Genomic DNA, 14,210 nt, shown 5'->3' on the forward strand with positions numbered 1-14,210 from the left:
GCAGTTTCTTCAGTGCTATGTCATTCCAACAAACGTTTTGTTCTATTTCTTCTTTGTGGGAAACGTGTGACATTTCAGTTGGCTATGGGTGCCTCTGTTACATTGCTAAATCATCACATGTTTCACATTTTAGGCAGCCCTTGCCTGTCTAAAACTAACACGCACCTGAGGCCTTATAATGGACAAGACATTTCACTTCACAGAAAACGTACTTTGCTTGCCATGTATCACTCGCATTAGCGAACAGTAACTTTTACAGTGCAACAATCATGCGATTGTGAGAAAATATTTGGTCTTGATTCATTTAACTTGTTTGGCTTTAACATTCTGGACAATGTGTTGTCAGTGTCTGCATTCCATGCGAAACTTACTGAAAGAATTCCCGGAACTCTTTTCTGAAGGTTTAGCCGTAATTTTGCGGGTCCAGAACAGTTCCTTTTGCATTACGGCACAAAGTCACTGTTTTGTTGTTGTGTTGTGGTCTTCAGTCCTGAGACTGGTTTGATGCAGCTCTCCATGCTACTCTATCCTGTGCAAGCTTCTTCATCTCCCAGTACTTGCTGCAACCTTCATCCTTCTGAATCTGCTTAGTGTATTCATCTCTTGGTGTCCCTCTACGATTTTTACCCTCCACGCTGCCCTCCACTGCTAAATTTGTGATCCCTTGATGCCTCAAAACATGTCCTACCAACCGGTCCCTTCTTTTTGTCAACTCCTCCCCAATTCTATTCAATACCTCCTCATTATTTATGTGATCTACCCATCTAATCTTCAGCATTCTTCTGTAGCACCACATTTCGAAATCTTCTATTCTCTTCTTGCCCAAACTAGTTATTGTCCATGTTTCACTTCCATACATGGCTACACTCCATACAAATACTTTCAGAAACGACTTCCTAACCATTAAATCTATACTCGATGTTAACAAATTTCTCTTCTTCAGAAACGCTTTCCTTGCCATTGCCAGTCTACATTTTATATCCTCTCTACTTCGACCATCATCAGTTATTTTACTCCCTAAATAGCAAAACTCCTTTACTACTTTAAGTGTCTCATTTCCTAATCTAATTCCCTCAGCATCGCCCGATTTATATTGACTACATTCCATTATCCTCGTTTTGCTTTTGTTGATGTTCATCTTATATCCTCTTTTTAAGACACTGTCCATTCCGTTCTGTCTCTGACAGAATTACAATGTCATCGGCGAACCTCAAAGTTTTTATTTCTTCTCCGTGAATTTTAATACCTACTCCAAATTTTTCTTTTATTTCCTTTACTGCTTGTTCAATATACAGATTGAATAACATCGGGGAGAGGCTACAACCCTGTCTCACTCCCTTCCCAACCACTGCTTCCCTTTCATGTCCCTCGACTCTTATAACTGCCATCTGGTTTCTGTACAAATTGTAAGTAGCATTTCGCTCCGTGTATTTCACCCCTGCCACCTTTAGAATTTGAAAGAGAGTATTCCAGTCAACATTGTCAAAAGCTTTCTCTAAGTCTACAAATGCTAGAAACGTAGGTTTGCCTTTTCTTAATCTTTCTTCTAAGATAAGTCGTAAGGTTAGTATTGCCTCACGTGTTCCAACATTTCTGCGGAATCTAAACTGATCTTCCGCAAGGTCCGCTTCTACCAGTTTTTCCATTCGTCTGTAAAGAATTCATGTCAGTATTTTGCAGCTGTGACTTATTAAACTGATTGTTCGGTAATTTTCACATCTGTCAACACCTGCTTTCTTTGGGATTGGAATTATTATATTCTTCTTGAAGTCTGAGGGTATTTCGCCTGTCTCATAAATCTTGCTCACCAGATGGTAGAGTTTTGTCATGACTGGCTCTCCCAATGCTGTCAGTAGTTCTAATGGAATGTTTTCTACTCCCGGGGCCTTGTTTCGACTCAGGTCTTTCAGTGCTCTGTCAAACTCTTCCCGCAGTATTGTATCTCCCATTTCATCTTCATCTGCATCCTCTTCCATTTCCAGTACATCGCCCTTGTATAAACCTTCTATATACTCCTTCCACCTTTCCGCCTTCCCTTCTTTGCTTAGAACTGGGTTTCCATCTGAGCTCTTGATATTCATACAAGTGGCTCTCTTTTCTCCAAAGCTCTCTTTAATTTTCCTGTAGGCAGTATCTATCTTACCCCTAGTGAGATAAGCCTCTACATCCTTACATTTGTCCTCTAGCCATCCCTGCTTAGCCATTTTGCACTTCCTGTCGATCTCATTTTTTAGACGTTTGTATTCCTTTTTGCCTGCTTCATTTACTGCATTTTTATATTTTCTCCTTTCATCAATTAAATTCAATATTTCTTCTGTTACCCACGGATTTCTATTAGGCCTCGTCTTTTTACCTATTTTATCTTCTGCTGCCTTCACTACTTCATCCCTCAGAGCTACCCATTCTTCTACTACTGTATTTCTTTCCTCCATTCCTGTCAATTGTTCCCTTATGCTCTCCCTGAAACTCTCTACACCTCTGGTTCTTTCAGTTTATCCAGGTCCCATCTCCTTAATTAGCACCTTTTTGTAGTTTCTTCAGTTTTAATCTACAGTTCATAACCAATAGATTGTGGTCAGAGTCCAGATCTGCCCCTGGAAATGCCTTACAATTTAAAACCTGATTCCTAAATCTCTGTCTTACCATTATATAATCTATCTGATACCTTTTAGTATCTCCAGGATTCTTCCATGTATACAACCTTCTTTTATGATTCTTAAACCAAGTATTATATTATATATAATAAATAATAATAAATAATAACAAACAATTATAAATAATAATAAAGTCACTACTGAACTTAAAAGAATTGAAAGCTATCAGCGGTATTGCGCCCCTAAAAGCTAGTCAGAGGGCAATTCCACTGGATTTGCTCCACAAACCTTCACGTCGGATTCGCCTCTGTGTTGACTTTAAGTCTATGAACAACCCACACACTGCGATTGATACTTACCTACTGCCACGCCCAGAGTATCTCATTGACAGATTAGACGCTGGTCGCTACTTTTAAAAAATTGATTTATGTGATGCACATCTTCAAATACTGCTCGATGAAGAATTTCAAAAAGTGTGAGTAGCAAATACTCATTTGGGCTTGTTTAAATATTTGTGTTCGCCTTTTGGCAGTGGTTCCTCATCCGCCATTTTCCAACGGTATTTGGAACGGCTGCCTGCTCAAGTGCCAAACTCTTCAAACTGTTTGGATGATATCTTCGTAACAGATCGTACAATTGCTAATTCGTCTGCCTTGTTTTATGCTAGACTCAAGTGCAGACTGGACAAGTGTGATTTTTTTTTTTTTTTAACCTGAGTTACAGTATCTTGGTCGTGTCAGACAGTCAAGGTGTAAATTCTCTTCAGCCGCATTTGTTAGCCATAAGAACTTTGCCAGCTCCTCACAATGTCACGGAATTGCAGTCAGTCTTAGGAAAAATGAACTTTTATATTCCGTTCATACCGAATGCTGCAAAAACTACAGCTCCACTGCAGGTCTTGTGTCGCTAGAATGTCCCCTTTGTTTGGACAGACGAGTGTCAAGTAGCTTTTCAAAAACTTAAAGATTCATTGCTCAACAATCGATGCTTAGTTCACTTTCATCCCGACAAACCAGTTGTATTGCAAGTTGACGCTTCCACTTACGGAATCGGTGCAGTGCTTTTGCACAGAACTAATACTAAATACAGGACTATCGCTCTCGCATCAAACGTTTCGTCCCAAGCTCAGTGTAACTATTCACAAATTAAGAAATAGGCTTTGGCTATTATGGTCACCAAATTAGACAACTATTTGTATGGGAGAAAATTCTACTTAGTAACAGATCACAAGCTTTTGCAGTCGTTGTTTCATCCGACAAACCGGTTCCTGTACGAACTGCCCAAAAATGGCAAAGATGGGCTTTGTTGCAGTCTCAGTACCAGTACGAGATTGTGTATGGTCCGACAGCTCAACATGGTAATGCGGACGCACTTTCACGTCTCCCGATCGACCCTGATACAGACTTTGACGTTTCAGCTGCATCTTTTTGTCACTTCGACGCTCAGGATTCTGAACGGTTTCAGTCTTTTCCGATGAAGTACTGGAAAATTGCACAGGCCACGGAAGCTGATTCAGATATGAATATTTTGCAAAAATGCATTCGCGCATCTTGGTCTCGTTCCTTGCATAGAATTAAGAACTCTGTAGTGCGCCGATACTTTGCTCGATGGCATAGCCTCGCTATGCAGAAAGGTGTAATTCTTGTTCAAAATGACAGTGGACAGTCATGCGTGTTGAGCCCTGAAGCTTTTCAAAAAGAAGTCTTGCAATTACTTCACCAAGGACACTGGGCGAATGTTCGTACGACGCAGTTAGAGCGTAGACACTATATTTGGTAGGGATGGACACCCAAATAGAAAAGATGACGTCACAGAGTCACACACGTGCGGAAAATCAATTCGCTAAGCCAAAAAAATTCTATACTAGGCCTAATTTGCAATCACCATGGCAACGTGTACACGCAGACTTTGCGGAAACTTTTTGGAACACTTGTTGGTTGATTTTGGCTGACTCGTATAGCAAGTTTCCTTTTGATGTGCCAATGAACTCGACAAGTCACGCAGCACAAGTCAGGTGTTGTCCTCTATTTTTTGCCTCAAAGGTTTACCTGACGTCATAGTGTCGGACAACGAACCTCAGTTCACGTGAAATGAATTTGAAGCGTTCTGTGAACGCAGTGGCACACAGCATCTAACTAGTGCACCGTTCCATCAAAAGTCAAAAGGTGAAGCAGAGTGTTTTGTCAGAACGTTCAAGTAGGAGATGACCAGACTTCGCTCCGCACGCACCAGGGATCAAGTATTGCAACGTTTTCTCGCCTCCTGTCGTTCGCACCTACAAGATGGACCGTCGCCGGTGGAACTGTTTCACGGCCGACACCATCGGACACTGCTCCACCCTCCTCAGCATCGGGCGACAAAGGAAGGCCGCAAGCATCGCTTCGCGCCGCATGACATTGTGTTGTACAGGGGTTTTAGAGGCAACAGACGGTGGGTGCGAGTTGAAATCGTCCGTCGAGTTGACGCTTGCATGTATCTAATTTCAAGTCCAGACAGACTGTAGTGCCGATATCAAAATCAACTTTGCCACGGTCATGTGCACAGCGATATCCACCTATGCCTCTTCCCCCAGATTCGACGATCCCGAGGACACTGCCCACAGCAGCCACCACAGGGTGTCATCACGACACCGCGGGACGACCCCATGGGGACGAGCCTTCACCTCCTCCACCTCCTCCCGTCTTACCGATGGAGTTTTACCAGTCCAAACCGCAGTAGCGGACCCCTTCTACATCTGGTTATCATGAGGTGGACACGTACCCTTTTCGTCGTTTTTTTGGGGGACGTTTACGCCAGAGCGAAAGCCTGAAGGCAGGGTAGGACCTAAAGCTTGACGTCCCCTGCAGCCACAGCTGCCAGTTAAGAGAAGAGCCCACCCTCCTACGCCCCCCCCCCTCCTCACCCTGCCGCTGTCGCGCTTCGTTCCCTATACGACGACTGTCCGTCGCTTTGAGGGGAGGAATGCTCCGGCATAAAGACAAGCGCCGACACGACGATGAAGAACGGACGAGCAGAGAAGGCTGTGAGACGACGTCGGCCAATAGTACGCTGACTAGGTCGACACCAAGTCAGGAGCGGCCTCTACCTGAAGAGAATATAAATGCTGCGCCGCCTAGTCGCGGCTGGATTGGAAGAAGAGCCGCCATGCAAACTCTACAGTAGTGACTGATAAAATGTTTTGTTTTGCTTGCATTGAAATTGTATGTACCGAAGGAAATTGATTATTTGCGTGTCACCATTTACTTGCGACCCACCTTTGTGAGTACGCAAAGTTAACTTTCTGTAATAAACTCCATTAATATGAATTTCTTGAATGTTGTCTGGCGATCCGAGAAAACAGCTTCCTAGGTACCCTATATTAGACGAGTGGGCAGTATACTGCACACTTCATGCATATATCACTCACTGTCAGAGAACCATCGCTGTAGGGATCGGAACTATCTAAATGTCATTGTTCAGGAGAGGTACGTCGTAAATAATAAGACGCGTGAACAGCCGCATCAAGAGTGACTTTTAAATGTATTACTTCTGTGTTGCTAAATCTATTCGCAACAAATTTCGCAGACAGTATACACGTATGCTTGTAGATGCACCTACAGAATTATATCGTGGTACCACACTTAGTTCAGGGGATATGACGTCATAAACAGTGACATGCGTAAAAAACTGCAGCATCATGCTTGATTTTTAAATTTATTACTCTTTGCTACTAATTCTAACTGCAACATACACTCCTGGAAATTGAAATAAGAACACCGTGAATTCATTGTCCCAGGAAGGGGAAACTTTATTGACACATTCCTGGGGCCAGATACATCACATGATCACACTGACAGAACCACAGGCACATAGACACAGGCAACAGAGCATGCACAATGTCGGCACTAGTACAGTGTATATCCACCTTTCGCAGCAATGCAAGCTGCTGTTCTCCCATGGAGACGATCGTAGAGATGCTGAATGTAGTCCTGTGGAACGGCTTGCCATGCCATTTCCACCTGGCGCCTCAGTTGGACCAGCGTTCGTGCTGGACGTGCAGACCGCGTGAGACGACGCTTCATCCAGTCCCAAACATGCTCAATGGGGGACAGATCCGGAGATCTTGCTGGCCAGGGTAGTTGACTTACACCTTCTAGAGCACGTTGGGTGGCACGGGATACATGCGGACGTGCATTGTCCTGTTGGAACAGCAAGTTCCCTTGCCGGTCTAGGAATGGTAGAACGATGGGTTCGATGACGGTTTGGATGTACCGTGCACTATTCAGTGTCCCCTCGACGATCACCAGAGGTGTACAGCCAGTGTAGGAGATCGCTCCCCACACCATGATGCAGGGTGTTGGCCCTGTGTGCCTCGGCCGTATGCAGTCCTGATTGTGGCGCTCACCTGCACGGCGCCAAACACGCATACGACCATAATTGGCACCGAGGCAGAAGCGACTCTCATCGCTGAAGACGACATGTCTCCATTCGTCTCTCCATTCACGTTTGTCGCGACACCACTGGAGGCGGGCTGCACGATGTTGGGGCGTGAGCGGAAGACGGCCTAACGGTGTGCGGGACCGTAGCCCAGTTTCATGGAGACGGTTGCGAATGGTCCTCGCCGATACCCCAGGAGCAACAGTGTCCCTAATTTGCTGGGAAATGGCGGTGCGGTCCCCTACGGCACTGCGTAGGATCCTACGGTCTTGGCGTGCATCCGTGCGTCGCTGCCGTCCGGTCCCAGGTCGACGGGCACTTGCACCTTCCGCCGACCACTGGCGACAACATCGATGTACTGTGGAGACCTCACGCCCCACGTGTTGAGCAATTCGGCGGTACGTCCACCCGGCCTCCCGCATGCCCACTATACGCCCTCGCTCAAAGTCCGTCAACTGCACATACGGTTCACGTCCACGCTGTTGCGGCATGATACCAGTGTTAAAGACTGCGATGGAGCTCCGTATGCCACGGCAAACTGGCTGACACTGACGGCGGCGGTGCACCAATGCTGCGCAGCTAGCGCCATTCGACGGCCAACACCGCGGTTCCTGGTGTGTCCGCTGTGCCGTGCGTGTGATCATTGCTTGTACAGCCCTCTCGCAGTGTCCGGAGCAAGTATCTTGGGTCTGACACACCGGTGTCAATGTGTTCTTTTTTCCATTTCCAGGAGTGTATTTCGCAGACAGTATCTGCATATGCAGCTGAATCTACCTAGACGTAGATATCACTGTACGATCATACTTTAAGACATATGACTCATGATCACTGAGGTGCGTGAACAATAAAAAGCCACATCATGCATAAAGTATTTACTTTCGTTTTAATAGAAAACACAAAATGAATACCACATAATATGTTAAGAGTCAGCTTACAGCGTTGCAATGGAAGGAAAGTCGTTAGTGGGGTCATTAGAAAAGGAATACAGCCGCGGGTTGATTTAAGGATGGGGTAGGAAACAGGCTGCGTCCTTTCAAAGCAACCATCCAGTCATTAGTCGTAAGGGATTTAGGGAAATCACCGAGAGCCAAAATCTGAACATCTGGAAGGGGGATGTGAACCGTCGCTCGTCTCTTATGACCTTGATGTCGACGGGGGGCTAAACCTTTAGCCGCCTCCTTTCCGGAACCGCCGTCTTCCGAATGTATGCTATCGCGCCATGTCGTTCTGTATGAGACAAATCTTCCTCTCGTAAAGTTGTAAGCTGCCTGTTAACACGTAATATGAATGTGGGAGTGTGGTATATTATTACTATTGACGATGTAATTTTTTTTCTACGAACATCTCGCTTAAGGACCGCGGACGCAAGATAAGGGAAGAGAAATAAGGGCTCATTCAGAAGCATGTGGACTGTCGTTTACTCTCGCCGCGCTTTGAAGTGGGACAGGGAAGGGAATATCTAGTAGTGATACTAGGTACCAGCCGCCATGCACCGCAGGATGACTTGCGGAGAATACGCTACTGGCCATTAAAATTGCTACACCAAGAGGAAATGCAGATGATAAACATAACAAATATGTACAAATATGAACAAATGAACAAATATATTATACTAGAACTGACATGTGATTACAGTTTCACGCAATTTGGGTGCACGGATCCTGAGAAATCAGTGCCCACGACAATCACATCTGGCCGTAATAACGGCCTTGATACGCCTGGGCATTGAGTCAAACAGAGCAGGGGTGGCGGGTACAGATACAGCTCCCGATGCAGCTTCAATACGATACCACAGTTCATCAAGAGTAGTGACTGGCATATTGTGACGATCCAGGAGGTCGGCCACCATTGACCAGATGTTTTCAATTGGTGAGAGATCTAGAAAATGTCCTGGCTGTCGAACATTTTCTGTATCCAGAAAGGCCATACAGGACCTGCAACATGCGGTCGTGCATTATTCTGCAGAAATGCAGGGTTTCGCAGGGATCGAATTAATGGTAGGGCCACGGGTCGTAACACATCTGAAATGTAGCGTCCACTGTTCAAAGTGCCGTCCATGCGAATAAGAGGTGACCGAGACGTGTAACCAATGGCACTCCATACCATCACGCCGGGTGATACGCCAGTATGGCGATGACAAATACACGCCTCCAATGTGCGTTCACCGCAATTTCGCCATTCACGGATGCGACCATCATGATGCTGTAAACAGAACCTGGATTAATCCGAAAAAATGACTTTTTGCGATTCGTCCACCCAGGTTCGTCGTTGAGTACACTATCGCAGGCGCTCCTGTCTGTGATGCAGCGTCAAGGGTAACCGCAGCCATAGTCTCCGAACTGATAGTCCATGCAGCTGCAAACGTCGTCGAAGTGTTCGTGCAGATGGTTGTTGTCTTCAAACATCCCCATCTACTGACTCGGGCATCGAGACGTGGCTGCACGATCCTTTACAGGCATGCGGATAAGATGCCTGTCATCTCGACTGCTAGTGACACGACGCCGTTGGGATCCAGCAAGGCGTTCCGTATTACCCTCGTGAAGCCACCGATTCCATATTCTGCTAACCGTCATTGGACCTCGACCAACGCGAGCAGCAGTGTGGCGATACGATAAACCTAAATCGCGATAGGCTACAATCCAATCTTTATCAAAGTTAGAAACGTGATGGTACGCATTTCTCCCCCTTACACGAGGCATCACAACAACGTTTCACCAGGCAACGCCGGCCATCTGGTGTTTGTGTACGAAAAATCGGTTGGAAACTTTCCTCATGTCAGCACGTTGTAGGTGTCACCACCGGCGCCAATCTTGTGTGAATACTCTGAAAGCTAATCATTGGCATATCACAGCATCTTCTTCCTGTCGGTTAAATTTCGTGTTTGTAGCACGTCATCTTCGTGATATAGCAATTTTAATGGCCAGTAGTGTGTATGTGGATTTCTTTGTAAAACATATGGGTTCATCACAATCGAAAAACGTGAAAGCCCATCCACCATCGTCTAAGGTATGGCTAAGGTGTCAACAAATCATGCTCGAAAGTGGGAAACCATCATAGAAGCAATTTCCCGACGAGTTTTTTTCCCTTCAATAATCTCACGATATGGCAACTAGCAGCTTCTTTCTCCTTCTTCGAACCGCGAAATCAATGCGTTGCAGGTTTTCCTAACTGATGGTGCGTCTAGTTTCAAAGGAGAGAGTTTCCTGAACACTTGTACAATGAATGTCTTCGAGAAGTCATTCGGCGTTTAAAATTGTTATTTCGTGTTGATAGTTAAAATTTTTACATTACGCCTGGTAGTTGCCACTTAGACTTGAAAATCCTTTGTTAATACGTTTCATTTTTCGTATGAAAACTTGAAGCACCAATTCGCTACAGTTGATCTTTTTTACTTAATCCTTTTTATATAACCACTAATTGCTTATGAACTGTACATGTTACTTTGGAAGCCTCATGTCGTATACAGTATTAGACTGACGTTCAAGCTGTATTTCTTCCTACATTTCTCTGAGTTATAAACTTCAAAGACCTATAAATTTATGTTGCGTCCCATTATATCAGTATAATTCCACTTCTTGTCAAGTGAAATTAATGGAAAGAAGAAGAATGAGGACAATTTATCAGTATTCCCTTTACAATAAAATATGGGCATTGCAGATACACCCCGGGTTCTATGAAAACTTATTACATTTAAAAAATAAGGGCTGAAGTTAAAAATGAATAGGGAAACATGGAATTTGTAACCGACTGTAATGACATTTACTTAAAAACTTCATCTACTACTTATTGTGTTTTGGAGTAGACGAAGGTCCCGAATGAAAGTCAATAAATATGAAGATTTAACACCATGTCTTGTTATCTGAGTCGACGACGTTTAATACTGTATACGTTTCCTTTTACGATCTGAAGGCTACGACTTCACAGTGGTATAAAATTAGTTGATAGCCGTTAATTCCGGATGATAGAGTGTGAGAGAAAGTGGTGAGTCCCTAATAAGGAAGGAAAGGTATAAATGAACGAAGAAGGCCTTCATATTTAATGTGTCATGCATTTAATGTGTCCCTCAAGAACAGAGGTTCATTCAGTTACGACGTGTTGCTTTGGATTCTCGTGTTACTAACTGTAGTTGTAATGTTTGACGATCGGTTAACATGGAATGCCAAATAAATAATACATGCATGAGAGGGAAAATCGCAACATAATAGATGTAGTGCATACTATTTTCACTGTCTACATCTATGTGACTCTTCTACAATTCATGCTTAAGTGCCTGGCTTAGGATTAATCGTAACACCTTCACGCTATTTCTTTATAATTTCACTATCGAACAAATCCCACAAAAAGGAGCACTTAAATTTTTCCCTGCGAACTCTGATTTCTCTTACTGTATTACGACAGTCATTTCCCTGTATGTTGGTGGTCACCAACAGAACATTCTCACTTTCGGAGGAGAATGTTGGTGATTTCTTGAAAAGACCTCGGCTTTGTTTTAATGACTGCCATCCGAACTCGCATATCATATCCATTACATTCTCTCCCCTACTTCGTGATAGTATAAAATGAGCTGCCCTTCTCCGAACTTTTTCAATCTCCTCTGTCAAAGCTGTTCGGTAAGGACCTCATATCGCACAGCAGTAGTCTAGCCGAGGAAGGGCAAAAGCAGTGTGGGCACTCTCTTTAGTGTATTTGTTGCATTTTCTGAGTGTTCCGCCAGTAAAAGGTAGTCTTTGGTTTGGCTTCTCCACATACTACGTGACGCTTCCAGTTCAAGTTTTTCGTAACTGTAGTGCATAGCTGTTTAGCTGTACTGACAGCCTTTAGATCGGGGCGATTTATCATGTAAGCGAAACCTAAAGGATTTCATTTAGTACTTGTGTGGATGATTTCACTATTTAGGTTAGGTGGTAGTTTTTCTAAGATACTGATATCCTGCCTAAATCATTTCGATATAGGTTTTGATCATCTGATGACTTTACGAAACGGTAAATTACAGCATCGTGTGCAAACAATCTAAGAGGGCTGTTCGGGTTGTGTCCTGACTGCTGGACGCTGTGGCGTAGCGGTTCTCGGCGCTTCAGTCCGGAACCGCGCTGCGTCTACATTCGCAGGTTCGAATCCTGCCTCGGGCATGAATGTGTGTACTGTCCTATGTTAGTTACGTTTGAGTAGTTGTAAGTCTAGGGCACTGATGACCTCTGATGTTAAGTCCCATAGTGCTTAGAGCCATTTGAACCATTTGTGTCCTGGCACATTTACATACAGAGTCCGTCAGAAAATGTATACACTCTTTGTCAGGCTCTATCAAGATATCGATACTATCGTTCGACAAGAGTTACTAGTGTGTTACAGTATGGTTCTTTGCTCAAAAGATGTTAGCATTTTGCCGGCCGGAGTGGCCGAGCCGTTCTAGGCGCTACAGTTTGGAACCGCTACGGTAGCAGGTTCGAATCCTGCCCCGCGTATGGATGTGTGTGATGTTCTTAGGTTAGTTATGTTTAAGTAGCTCTAAGTTGTAGGGGACGAATGATCTTAGAATTTAAGTCCCATAGTGCTCAGAGTAATTTGTTAGTATTTTCATCTCGGTATTGAGAAAACAAGATGGCTGGAGCGCGCTTGACATTCGAGCACCGAAAATGTATTGTGAAATGGTTTTTCAGGTTTGATAATGGCGTTGAAGTGCAACGTCAGTGGAGGCGGGAGTTTGAAACAGAACCGTCAATCCGCCTAACAATTAAACGCATAGTTAACAAGTTTGACTTTCATAAAACGATTTCTGACATTCACAAAGGAAGATCAAGAAGACAGTGTACAGCTACAAGTCATGTTTAGTCGGCTCTCGTGTTGGAAACGTTTGCTAATTCTCCACAGATGTCTGTTACGCAATGTGCACGTGAAGTTATGGTTAGCAGTACACGTTTACGAAGAATTCTGAGAGCTGCAAAGTGGAAAGTTAACATTCCACGATTACTGCACGCGATTAATGATGACGATCCTGATCGCCGAATGCAATTTTGCGAATGGTATGAGCAAATGGTAACTGATGACGAACAATTTGAAACGGAGTTAGTGTGGAGTGACGAGTCAAAATTTAAATTTACTGGAATCGTGAATCGGCATAACAGTGTGTACTGGGTACCGTAAAATCCGCATGTTCATATGTGGTGTGGACTAACATCCAATAGGACCCTTCTCCTGTGATGCTACTGTCACTGGAGAAGTGTACTTGGAAATATTACACCCATCAATTCTGCCAGGTATACGTGCGCTTTATGGAACTGATGAAGAGGTTTCTACCAACGGGACGGGGTGCCACCACACTACCACCAAGCTTTACGAGTTTTCCTGGATGACATTTTTCCGGGGCACGGATTGGACGAAGAGGGCCCATTGAGTTCCATCCACGGCCACCAGATCTAACGCAAATGGACTTTTACTTGGGGGGAACTGTGACAGATAATGTCTATCGACGTAAGCCACGCACGCTGGAGGAACTTCGCCAGGAGATTAAAGGAATATGTGCAGCGACCTTCACTGTAACATTGACAGACGTAGTTCTGGCAAAAGCTAGTCGTTCTGGTCTGTGTGTAGCCGTCAACGGTTAACATTTTGAACATTTAAGCGAACAATGTGCTAAAGGGGAAGTTGTACAACATGTGTGATCAATTATTAAATATAAAATATGTACGTAACTAATACTTTTCGTTCCTTATAAAGTGTGTATACATTTTTCTGACGGGCTCTGTAGCTTAGGAACATTGCATGCCCTTTACACTTCCTTGGGAAACGCTGGCTTTCGGTCAATTATCACGAATGGTGACCTCTCCGATATGAAATCACGAATCCAGTCTCTCAACTGAGGCGATACTTTACAGTCAAGCAGTTTCGTTAGAGGCCGCTTGTGAGGAATGGTGTCAAAAGCTGTACTTCTCGTTAAAGCCCCGGTCACACATGTCTGACCATCACGAGGGATGATCACCATATTGTGCACCAAGCGCATCGTAACCACTTCACATCTGCACATTCCATCTAACAATAAGTAATAGAACGTTTTGTGTCATCCTGCACCTATGGTCTTTGACTAATAGCAGATGGACAAGGGAATTGCCATCCCATGGATAGGCTGCCGTTAACACTCCGACAAAAACGACTGTGTCTGAAGCGGTGCCGTGTTCGGGAAGCATGGCCTGCTGATGAATGGCC

Source organism: Schistocerca gregaria, chromosome 7, assembly GCF_023897955.1.
Source record: "Schistocerca gregaria isolate iqSchGreg1 chromosome 7, iqSchGreg1.2, whole genome shotgun sequence".
Lineage (NCBI taxonomy): Eukaryota > Metazoa > Arthropoda > Insecta > Orthoptera > Acrididae > Schistocerca > Schistocerca gregaria.